Source organism: Rattus rattus, chromosome 9 (assembly GCF_011064425.1).
Source record: "Rattus rattus isolate New Zealand chromosome 9, Rrattus_CSIRO_v1, whole genome shotgun sequence".
Classification (NCBI taxonomy): domain Eukaryota; kingdom Metazoa; phylum Chordata; class Mammalia; order Rodentia; family Muridae; genus Rattus; species Rattus rattus.
Genome location: NC_046162.1, coordinates 27264274 through 27276719, shown reverse-complemented (window position 1 = coordinate 27276719; position 12446 = coordinate 27264274). Strand labels below are relative to the sequence as shown.

General features: G+C 45.6%; 1 pseudogene; it reads right to left on the bottom strand.

Moving 5' to 3' along the window:
- Positions 1–11393: 11393 nt before the first annotated feature.
- On the bottom strand, positions 11394–12051 carry LOC116910434 (annotated as a pseudogene).
- Positions 12052–12446: the final 395 nt, after the last annotated feature.

The following is a 12446-nucleotide window of genomic DNA, read 5'->3' as shown; positions in this document are numbered from 1 at the left end:
AGCCAGTTTACAGCAGGAGTCCCCATCTCCCTGCCCTGAGTGCTGGGATTACAGACTTGGCCTCTGTCTTGTGTGTAAGTACTAGAGATCCAAACGCTCGTCCTCAGTACTCAGATGGCAAGCACTAGGCAGTGAACCAGCTCCCGTGCTGGCTCGTTCATGAGTGCCAGTGATCTGGACACAGGTCCTCAGGCCCTGCCTCCTCCCCAGCCTTAGACCAAGAAGTTTTTAAAAGTATTTAAGATTCACTTCATTTTCCTTGTGTGATGACAGTTTGTTGTTCCACATAGTAATAGAAAAGGGCTTCATACTTTAAAGGGAGCTGAACATGAAAGATAAGTTATTAACATAGGTCAGGAAAGAACAAATACATTCTTAATAAAAGTTAAACTACACTTAGCCAGGTGTGTTTTTTTTACCTTTCCTACCAGTAGGTGGCACTCAAACCAAAGTTTGCTAGCCAGTATGTCCCCAGCCACCGAGGCTGTTTGGGATCCTGTGCTTCGTGTGATTAATCCAAGGTCTATCCCCTTTTACCTTTTAACTTTCAAGACTTATCTCTGTGGCACACAGTTGACAGTTCAGAGGCAAAACTCACTTCTACCAGGCATAATTCCAAGATTAAAATAACTGATATTGGAATGCATTTAGTCTAATGACTACATAACATCAATGAAACCTTACGTTCAGAGAGTGAGATCCAGGAGCCCTTTGGGTTTGCATTAGCAAACACTGGAATATTGAATTATTTGTGTCTGTGGTAGCATTCAGCCCCATAGGCGAGTGAGCAGGTGAGTAGCAAGCAGCTGAAGCATGTTCCACTATGGAAAGTGAACTAGTTGTCTTCTGAGGCGATAGACCTACGCAGAGCAAGAGACTAGAAAATATGCAAAAAATGCTCAGTATCGTTTAGTTGTAAATACTAATAAAAATACTATTCTCAAAACTTTCTCCCAAAAGCTCATGTGTTGAAGACTTGGTTGGACCCCAGTGCTCAGAGGCGGGGCCTTGGGAAAGCAATTGGACTCCAAGGGTCCTGACCTAATAAATAGATCCATAGGTTGTTAGACACAGAAGCAGGGTTTTGCTGTAGACGCGAAATCTGCCTCCTGCCTACACAGGTAAGCAGTGTTCTCCACCATATCTTTGTCAAATACTGAAAGGCAACACAGTCAACTGACCATTCACTGACACCTCCAGTTAAACTTTCTTCTTCTAAGTTGTTTACCTCATGTACTTGGTCATGGTGACAGAACACTGACTTACACAACCATGAGGAGTGAATAAGTCTGTGAGGAAGGAATTTTCTCCTACCAAGTCTTCAACGGAACTGTCTCACGATACAGAATGTTATAATACAAGCTTCCACTGAAACACTTGTGCATCAGGCCTTCAGAGGTGCCTTGGAGAGTAGATGCTTAGCTGTTTATATAAGGATCTAATTTTCAGAATAGTTTTGGAGAAACAGGGTCTTGGAGTTTTGAGTGTTTTGAACTTGAAGAAAACTCCTTGGAGATTCTCTAATTGATCTAAGACTTGGGACAGAACAGTACATGAGAAGAGAAAGAACAGGCCACTCTCAGACCTGTAAGCTAGACGTGCATGACTGGAAATGAGAGTGATGTCCTCTGTAGAATATGGTAATAGCAAGACTCCTCCAGCAAGACAACAGCAAAACTCACAACACCTAAAAGCCTTTCAATAATAGTTCTTCCTCTTCCCCTCACCTCTTCCACCATTTACTCCTCTTCCTCCTCATTTTGTCATGAATATGTGATGTTAGCCCATTCTGGGGTCTCTGTTTCCGGCTGTGCTTTCCCCTCTACGGCTTTGAGAAGAAAGTGCAAGTGTTGAGTCAGAAAGAGGGCCCTCTTTACCAACAGGAGGTCCTTGGGCAAGTGACCTCAGCCATGCACTTGTCTTTCCTCCTTACAGAGCACCAAAAGGAAAAGCATTCTGCTTTTCTCATTGGCTGTGGCAAAGATCAAACGGGGCAACAGAGGCCCAAGTGATTTTGAACAAAGGCTAGCATGAGGTCAGGTGTTTCGTGCAGTTTAAGCCACATGTCTGTAAGTGAGCTGTGCCATTCTTTATATTTTTCTAGTGCTCTGGCTGGAACAATGGGCCTCACTTAACCCCTGGCCTATATCCCCATACAAGCTCTATTAGTCCCGGAATTCTCATCACTAAGAGTGTACTTTTAAAAGTAAAGAAGTTGATTAGACACATACCTTGCAAATAGCACCTTGGTTTTCTAAGAGGCTTAAAATGTGTTCCACTTTAATGTGCACGGGTGTGCCTGAAGGTGTGTGCATCACAGTGCAGATGGCTGGGGAAGGCGTCTGATTCCTTGCCGTTGGAGTTCCTTGGAATTGTGATCTGCCTGACATGGGTGTTAGGAACCAAATAGGAGTCTTCTGCAAGAGCAGTGTGTGTTCTTGTCTACGAGCCATTTCTCCATCCCTGTAGTTCTATTTATCAACTTGATACACTCTAGAATCGCCTGGGAAGAGTCTCAGCGAGGGACCGTCCTGATCAGGTTGGCCTGTAGGCTTGTGTGACGTGGGGTTGTTCACAGTTGATTGATGTAGGGAGACCCACTTGACCTCATTCCCTGGCGTTCAGTCCTGGAACAGTTATGTGTGTGGTGGGAGTTGCAGGTGTGGTCTGAGCATGAGAAGGCATGTGTGTATTCACTGTCTCTCTGCCCTTGACTGTGAGAGCAGCTGCTTCACGTTCCCGTATTGGTTTCCCTAGGATGGTGAGTTATAACCTGGAACTGTGGCCGGATAAACCGTCTCTTCCTTAAAATTGCTTTTGTCACGATGCTTAACCACAGCATCAGAGGTAAAGCTGGGGCCGTGAGACAGGCAGCTTGTTAAGAGGTTTATTTAACTCACGGTTTGAGAGAGAGCCTGAAAGTCCATGGGTGCAGCCCGAGGAGAGCTCTTCCTGATTCTATCGAACTACCGTGGCCAGCAGTGATAAGACTATGCCTGAAAATTTCACACTGTCAAAGCAGGAAGCCAGAGAGAGTGGCTTACCATGATGCCTTCCAAGAGCACACGCAGGTCAACTGGGGTTTAGGTCAGGTGTGGCGTCCTTGACCAGCATGTGTAAGGCTTCTGGTTTAGTCGATTGTGTGTGTGCGTGTTTTATTTTTATTTTTTATTTATTTATTTTTTTAAGAAGTAAAAGGCTGGGACCAGTCTGGGGACTACAGATTGTATTCAGATGAAAGCCTTTTTTTTTTTTTTTTTTCTGGAGCTGGGGACTGAACCCAGGGCCTTGTGTTTGCTAGGCAAGCACTCTACCACTGAGCTAAATCCCCAACCCCAGTTGAAAGCCTTTTAATGTAAGCAGAGGAGAGTGCATTTCTTCATTCTGTTATTTAATTTCCCAATTACTATTGAGCTATCATGATGGACTGAGGCGCCAAGAATTCAGTGGGAGCAAGAGATTGAGATCCTGCCCCAGGATCAAGTGTCTACGCACATGCCCGGGAAATACTACCCTCCCATATTTCTCACGCTGTCAGTCAATATGGAGAGCAGAAAGCTCAGCGTATCCAAGTCTCACCGCCATCTGTGACTGCTATCCTCTCTCTGTCCAGAGTCCTGACATCAGGTGTCCATAGGCGCAGCCATGCATCATGTGGCAAAGCAAATTCAGGAAGAAGTGCCCTGTTAATTCTCCCCCTGGAAATGCTGTCGCCAGAGCACTGCTCTCCATGGGTCATACACGAGCAGCTGAGAACAAGCGGTCCATCCACAGAGCATCATGCATGCGATGCGTTCTTTCTCCTGGGTGTTCCTGTGGCCTTCTCCCTAGGCTTTAATGAAAGCTCCAGTGTGTCCCCTAATCCTGGCTCCGTTGTCCCCGGGAGTCAGCATCTCTAGTGCTTACCTCTTACAAATAGACGGAAAGGTGCTTCATGACAATCAAATCCTTCAGGGCATACTTGACTATAAGATTTATGACATTTCAGTCAAAGCAAATATAAAGAAAATAAGTTTAAATGGCCAGAGGAGGACAGTGCACAATTTGAAAAGACTTGCAACATTTTCCAAAGGATGTAGGTTATAAATGTTTCTTTATAGAATGATTTCTTCATATTTATTTTGTGTGTATGAGCATTTGCTTGTATGTATGTATGTATGTATGTATGTATGTATGTATGTATGTATATACATCGTGTACATGTAGGAGACAATGGCGGGCAGGAGAGGGCACCCAATCTTCTGGAACTGCATTTAGGGATTGTTGTGAGCTTCCGGGCAGGTATTTGGAACTGAACCCAGGTCCTTTGCAAGAGCGGTACGTGCTGCTAACTGCTGAGGCGTCTCTACCACTCACAGTCACTCTTTTATTATCCCTTAGCTGGCTCATTGCTAAAACAAACAAAGCGCATCGTTGTTTTAGTGAATTGGCCCAGTTAACATGAGGCATAATTTTTGTTGTAGTTTGAATGTGAAGTGTGTGGATGTGTCCTCCAGGTTCACGTGGAGGAACACGTTGGTCTCCAGCCGGAGGCAGGCCTTGAGGTGGGTACTACCTGGAGGAAGTGGGACACTGACAGCAGGCCTTGAGGTTTCTTAGCTCCACCAAGTTTCTGTCCCCTTTCTATTTTTAACTGCTGATGCTGTGTGACCGGCCAGCTCATCTTCCTACCACCATCCCTGCCTGTCATGGTGGGCTGGATCCTGAAGACCTATGAGCCAACTAAAGCCTGTCCTTTTTAAATAATTTCTTGTCATTATGAGATTATAATTAATGGGAAGAGTAACTAGCAAGCGCTCTCTCTTTGGGACAGGACCTCACTGTGTAGCTCAGGCCGGCACTGCTGTCTCAGCCCCCTGCAGACTCATGAACGCCCAGCAAAACTAACGTTATGAAGATCTGGTCAGAGTGAAAATCTGTAATAACTTTTGCTCACTCATCTTGAAGTCCACACTGGTCCTTCTGCAACAAAGACAGGTTAGCAAAAAGAAAAGCACAACACATTTATGTATATTAAGATTTATTTAAACATTTACATTTTTTATTTCATGCTTTAAGGTTTTATTTTATTTTTTAAACATTTTTGTTTATGTATGAGTGTACACCAGAAGAAGGTGTCCTATCCCATTACATTGTGAGCCACCATGTGGTTGCTGGGAATTGAACTCAGGACCTCTGGAAGACCTGTCAGTGCTCTTAACCACTGAGCCATCTCTCCAGCCAATGCTTTGAGGTTTTAATATAATTACATCATTTCCTTCCTTCCCTCCCTCCAAACCCTTTCATATACCATCTTGATCTCTTTCAAATTCATAACCTCTTTATTCATGAATTGCTTTACACACACACACACATACACACACACACATACACACACACACACACACACACACACACACGTGCAATTTGCTCAGACTTATTGATGTTACTTGACCATATATTTCCAGGGTTGACCATCTGTTATTGGATAACCATTTGGCCCGTTCTTCCATGAAGAAGACTATTTCTCCTGCTCCCAGCATTCCTTAGTTGCCTGCAGTTCTTCCTTATGGCTGGGGCTTCCTGGGCTTTCTGTCCTCTATGTTAACATGTCTGCTAGTGTCCTCGTTCAGCTCATGTTTAGGCAATCACACTGGTGAGACTTTATGAATTTATTTTAACAACATTTTACACAGCCCAGGAACTTTCAGAAATAAAGACCCCATGACTCGTGAAAAATATATGAAAAATGACCAAATGAACGCTCCATAGAAACACAACTGCATAAGAGGTAAGCCATGAAGCTGGGCATGGTGCCATGCACTTTTTATCTCAGGACTCAGGGCAGAGGTAGGCATGTCTGTAAGTTCGAGGCTAGCCTGGTCTAAAACGAGAGTTCCAGGACAGCCAGGGCTGTTACACAGAGAAACAACAAAACAAAAAGGAAGTAGTGAGCTACGATCTAACGGAAATGAACTGGGGTGAGCCCATCAAGACTGTTCAAACTCACCTTACTCCTCCATGTAATATCCCTTGCCCCGGAGTATGGGGCAGGGTTCCTGTGAAGTGAGGGTTTATGGTCTGCTTCTAGGACTGGCGGATCACAGGGTAACATATGGCCTTGCTTCTAAAGCTCCTCCAGGGCGCTTCACTTCAAAGTCCTGAACATCACAAAGCACTGCTTTGAGATACCGTATGCGGATTGATGTCTATATGCAGGTGAGGGCAGGCACAAGATAAGGCAAGACCTATGATTGGGCAATGAAAAAAGAAGGCGGGAGCAGAGCTTTTGAAAGTCAGGAGAGAGAGGAGAAGGATAGAGAAGGAGAAGGATGACCCACCCCTGTGTGGCTTTGAAGAGTCACAGCTATGAATATCTTATAAGGGATGGATAAGTACAGGACAATTTGTTTTATCTAGGTGGGCAGTTTATATCAATTGGCTCTGAGTTTTGTGTGGATGTTTTGTGGACTGAGAATTTACTGATATCAATCTAATTGATAAATTATGAGCTTCTAGAATTTTGATTTTAATGGGTTACTGGGGGTTTCCGAATATAACCACAGGGGGTGGATGCTGGGAATGTGGGCAGAGTCCACAGCAGAGAGCAGTGAGATAGAAGGCTGCTGACGGGGCTAGCCATGGAGGCAGGGAGACAGCAGGGACAGAGAGTAGCAAGAGGTAGCGTGGCACGGTCCCCCCTAACGTGTTTTTATTATTTACCACTACAACCATGTATTTGTAACGGGCCCTCAGACCTTAATACAACCTTGGCCATGTTGGAGGCACCATTCTGACCTCAGAGCCCAGCGCATAGGCCCCAGCATCTGCTGAAACAGGAACAAAGACCAAATCCATCAAAGACCTACTCCATTGTTCCACGATCTAGGGAAGTCCCTAAGTGCGCTAACCTTGCCTTTCGGCTTCTGTGGTTTTGCTTCTCACTAGCTGTCCTTGCTAAGCAAACTGTGTTGACCAGGATGTGGTATTTGTGCATGAAAGACGAAGAATGGTGAAGTTTAGGCAAGTCCCTGCCCCACCTGCTGGCCAGCAATAAAGACTTTCTATTAGGCTTTCAGAGCGTCTCAGTGTCCTCTGGTGAGCTTACCTTGCAGCATATTGGTCCTTCGAATTGTTGATATTAAACATGATGGTTTTTATTTTGACCTACTTTGTTTTAGAAATAAGTGTAACTTAAAAAGCACACATATAATCTTACACCCCAAGGTCACTACCATGTAATTGCACTGGGATCAGGATTAGCAGTGTGATGCACATGTGTGGTGAGGATTCCTCCCCTGGGGAACCTAGACAATATCTATCCACTCTTCATACAGTCCCAACGACAGCTGAAGTAAGACTACACCAGAGTTCAATGTGGAGAACCAATGGTTCTGTTGAATTTACCCACAGAGCTTCCGTGAGAGAGTACTATGGGGGTATGGGAAAACTGAAAACAGCTGCACTGGAAGGTCTTTACCCATCATGGATGTTGGCTTCCTCGTGGCTACACACGTGGAGCTGCCTTTGGTCATCCTACCCATCTCTGTTTATATGCTCTGACACTTCCCGTTGGGGCAGAGTTGCATACAAATGGCCGGGAGGATGTGCTGGTTTGAATATGCTTGCCCCCTGGAGTGTCACGATTAGAAGGTGTGGTCTTGTTGGAGTTGGTGTTGCCTGGTTGAGGAAATTGTGCCACTGTGGAGGTGGGCTTTGAGACCCTCCTCCTAGCTGCCTAAGGACAGTCTGCTCCTGGTTCCCTTCTGATTAAGATGTAGAACTTTAGTTCCTTCTCCTGCACCATGCCTGCCTGGATGCTGCCACGATTCCTACCTTGATGAGAATGGACTGAACCTCTGAACCTGTAAGCCAGCCCCAGTTAAATGTTGTCCCAATATAGGAGTTGTTTTGGTCATGGTGTCTCTTCACAGCAATGGAAACCCTAACTAAGACAGAGGATTAGCTAGAATCTCAGGTGAGAATCTAATGGTCGCCTCACCTGTTCCTTCTATGAGGCAATGTCCAGTCCACAAGCCTAATCCTGATGGTTTCTTTCAGGCAGGTACAGATGGCAGAATCAAGATGGCAGAGGCTTTGCACAGAGGGTAGTGCTCTGTAGCAAGGTCCTTACAGGCTTTTTTCTTTATACACGTGTTCTGATAAAATCTACTTACAAGAATGGGCCATCTTTGTATCATTGAAATTATGAGACCACATAAAATATGATAAGTTTTAAAAAGTAGCGATAGGACCCATCATGGTGGGGCAGGCCTTTAATCCCAGTACTTGGGAGGCAGATAGATCTCTGTGCGTTTGAGGCCAGCCTGGTCTACATAGTGAGTTCTAGGATAGTCAGGGGTATAGGTCCACAAGACTCACACCCTCACACCCCACAGGGAGGGAGGGAGGGAGGGAGGGAGGGAGGGAGCCCATCCAGGGAACCAAATGCTCACCGGCGCCTGCTGAAAGCCTGTCACCGTGAGTTTGAGAAAAGAACCTACTCCCACAAGTTCTCTCTCCACATGCAGGCTATAGGACACACACACACACACACACACACACACACACACACACACACACACACACACACACAGAGAGAGAGAGAGAGAGAGAGAGAGAGAGAGAGAGAGAGAGAGAGAGTACATGCAATAAAAAAGTAGTGTCCTTTGAAAACAGAGCTAAGTACCATCATCACACCTCGTTGGCTACTGGCGCGAACACAGCAGAATCTCATCCTAAACGGCCAAACGCCAGGGGACTATCTCAGGAGCAATTTAGACGATCTTTATTTCATTACAGTGTTTCTTAAATAATTCAAAAATCTCCTTACAACCAGTAGGGATTTTAAAATCTTTTCTGTTATAGAGCTTAAAAGTGGAATTTGACAGGATTTGAAAACAATCTGACCTTTAAAAAATAAAGCAGCAGAATCTTTGCGTGTCTCTCTGATGTGTTCTCCTTTATTGAGTTTTTTGGACATGAGTGTGAGCTCCTTTTTGCTTTGTTTATTTATTTTGTGTTTGCATGTGTGTGTGTGTGTGTGTGTGTGTGTGTGTGTGTGTGCGCACACGCGCATGCGTGTGCCTTGTGAGCACACATGTGCACACACACACATGTGAAATTCAGAAACAACCTTTGGGTCTTTGTTCTGCCTTCTTACCATGTGTGCCGCCGCAGTGATCAAACTTAGGGCATTGTGCTAGGCTGCCAGTGCCTTTACCCACCAAACCATTGTATGGGTTCATATGTGTCATTTCTTTACTGTATCTTAAGTCTTTGGGTATTTTATGTCTCTAATATATAATGTTCCAAGTTAGCACTGGTGCTAACATCAGTCTTTGTTTTTCTTTTTTTTTTTCTCCCCGAGCTGAGGACCAACCAGGGCCTTGCGCCATAACAAGCGCTCTACCACTGAGCTAAATCCCCAACCCCAGTCTTTGTTTTCTTATCACCAACTGTAACTAGCTGATAATTCTTAGGATAAAATGAAACTTCCCTTGTCGTTGTAAATAATAACCACCTGTAATTACTAATGTATTTATGTCTAATGTTTAATGTTTAAAATGGTTGTGACAGACAAGCCACCCTAGTTTCATGTTATTGTGTTTAACAGTTCTTTGAATGCTTCCGACTGTGACGAGAACAATGACAAGCTCCGTAGATGCATCATGTCTGCTCTCTTAGGTTCCCACTCCTTGATTTTTCAATTTACCTTCACAGGGAGAGAGATTGAAATAAGAAAGATATTTTCATAACAGCTCATTAGAAAAGAAGATAAGTTTGAATTCTGGGCATCGATGTGACGGTGTTGGACAGCCGTACTGCTGCGTTTTTCGAGCTCTGTCATGCGTGATGCATATCATCACTCAGCGCTTAAAGACCTTCTGCTTTCAGTGTTGTGGTAGATTGATTCACACCGTTCACAAATGCCTCTGTAAAGGAAGAGCAGGCGTGCACAGTGCCGTGTCTAAGTGGCCCAATATTTCTCTTACAATGATGCTCCCAGAATGTCCTCTGTTCTGGTCAATGGGAGGTGTTAAAACTGATGCCACTCCCACCTCACCACTCTAGCATCCCCTTATGCTGGGGCTTCAAGCTTCCCTCCCCTGTCATTGGTGTCAGATAAGGCCATCAATGTATCTGGAGCCATGGATCCCTCCTTGTATATTCTTTGGTTGGTGGTTTAGTCCCTAGAACTGTGGGTGGTCTGGTTAGTTGATATTGTTCTTCCTATGGGGTTTCAATCCCTTCAGCTCCTTCAGCCCTTCGCCTAGCTCTTCCATTGGGGTCTGCTGGGCTCAGTCTGATGGTTGGTGGCCTGTGAGTATTGCATCTGTATTACTCAGGTGCTGGCAGAGCCTCTCAGGGAACAGCCATACATCCCAGGCTCCTGTCAGCAAGCGCTTCTTGGCATCAGCAATAGTGTCAGTGTTTGGTGTCTGCAGATGGGCTAGATCCTTAGGTCTCTGGATAGCCTTCCCTTCAGTCTGTGCTCCATTTTCTGTCCCTGTCTTTCCTTTGGGTGGAGGAGCACCACATAGAGACAAAGGGGAGGGGGGAATGGGGGAATGGGATAGGGGGGTTGTGGAGGGGTAATGGGGAAAGGGGATGTCATTTGAAATGTAAACTAATAACATGATTAATAAAAAAAACCAATAAAGTTGGCTGTTGCATGAAAAAGAGAAGATTGATGCCACCTAACGGCAAGGGGAAAGTGAAGCACAGTTGTCCTGCTGCCACCCAGGTCACCTAGGAACCACCGCATCAGCTCCTCTGCGTGAGCAGTGATCGTAGGGAGAGTCCCAGGTCTCTTAGGTATTTCTTGTCTTACATATACCACATGGTCACTGTTCTCCCAGACAGCTCTGTAACATGAAAAAAATACTATACTCTGCTGTGGGATTCAAGCCAGAGAAGGCCCTGTTGTATGACCGATGTGGGGAACTCAGCTGAGTTGTCTATTAGAGTTCAGCTGGGACCGAAAACAACCGTGAGAGTACTATTTGTAAACAGGAGGGAATGGTGTAGCCCCGATAAGCATGGGCTTTGGAATGAAGCCACCAGGGTATTTCCATGCAGAGATGTCAAGATCCTAACGCCCTTACACATTTCTTTTTTTTTTTTTTTTTTTTTGACAGTTGATTTATTTAATGAGTATACCGAGCAGGGACCCATCTTTTGGTGCTGGTTAAAAAAAATTAGAAAAAGAGCAAAAAAAAAAAAAAAAAAAAAAGAAGAAGAAGAAGAAGAGCATAGCAATGAAGGAGTCCTGCACTGACTCCTTTTCCATGTCCACGTAGTCCACACGCTGTTGACGAACTGTATGGGACATGACTTCACTATTAGACCCAGAAGGAGGTGGAGTTCCGCTATTGTCTCTGATGAGTCCCTGTCCTCAGGCTTGCTTTATTTTACATCAACTGAGCTGCTCCAGAAGCAGCACGAGGTGCAATGGTTTTGTAGCGAATCAAGTGCTGGGAGAGCCCTCCTCCAAGTCAATAGCGTAGTCTCTCTGCTCATCAGCTTCTGGTTCTACTAGTATGTTTTCCTGTCGCTCTTTCACTCTCAGAAACACGTATGACTCGAGGTCTGGTTCGGGAACTGCCCTCATGAGGTCCACTTTCTGCAGCTTGGGGGGCATGTGCTTTAAGGCAACGTTTTTAAAATGGGTCTCTGTGTGATCCATATACTCTTTGGCAAAGACAAGCTTCCCCTGGAGACGGGCTGGAAGGCTCTCCTGCAGGGCGCGTTTTCTCCTTTTCTAGGATGTGAGGGAAAAACTTCTCTATCTTCACGTGTTGACACCGCAAATAGCTGTCCTCTCCCTCTCCATCCGATGGATACTGACTTTCAGGTCCCCCTTCTTGGCTCTTCTGAGATTTTCTACCACGTGCTCTAGCTGGTCCATGACACATTGGACAATCTCAGCCTTGCTTTCCAGGAGCTCAGGGGCAAACTTTTCATTCATCCAGGCCTGCTCCGGCCTTTCAGTGAGTTCTGCAGGAGTTAGGACCACCTCCTCAGTACCCTATCAGAGTCCTGTCCATGGAGATCCAGAACCTCTGCCATCGTTTCTGAACCAGGAACCTACACCTCGCAGTAGGCACTTAAAGCGGTTACACGCACGGCCGGCGTGGGGATTCCTCTTCCCTTCTCTCCCAGCCCTCACGCTCGCTCGCGGGGCACCACAGGCAGAGGCTCCACGAGAAGTAGGCGCCAGAGCTCGCGCCTCCAGAGACCGCACCCACCAACCAGACCTCCGGACCTCCGGCTGAGCAGCTCCGGCGCTCCTTCCCTTACACGTTTCTATTCCCACATGTCTCAGTTAAGGTTACTAGCTGTGATAAAACACCATGATCAAAAGTACCTTGGGAAGCAAAGGGTTTTATTTGGCTTATAACATCTCAAGTTACACTCCATCGAGGGAAACCAAGACAGAAACTCAAATTGGGCAGGAACCCGGA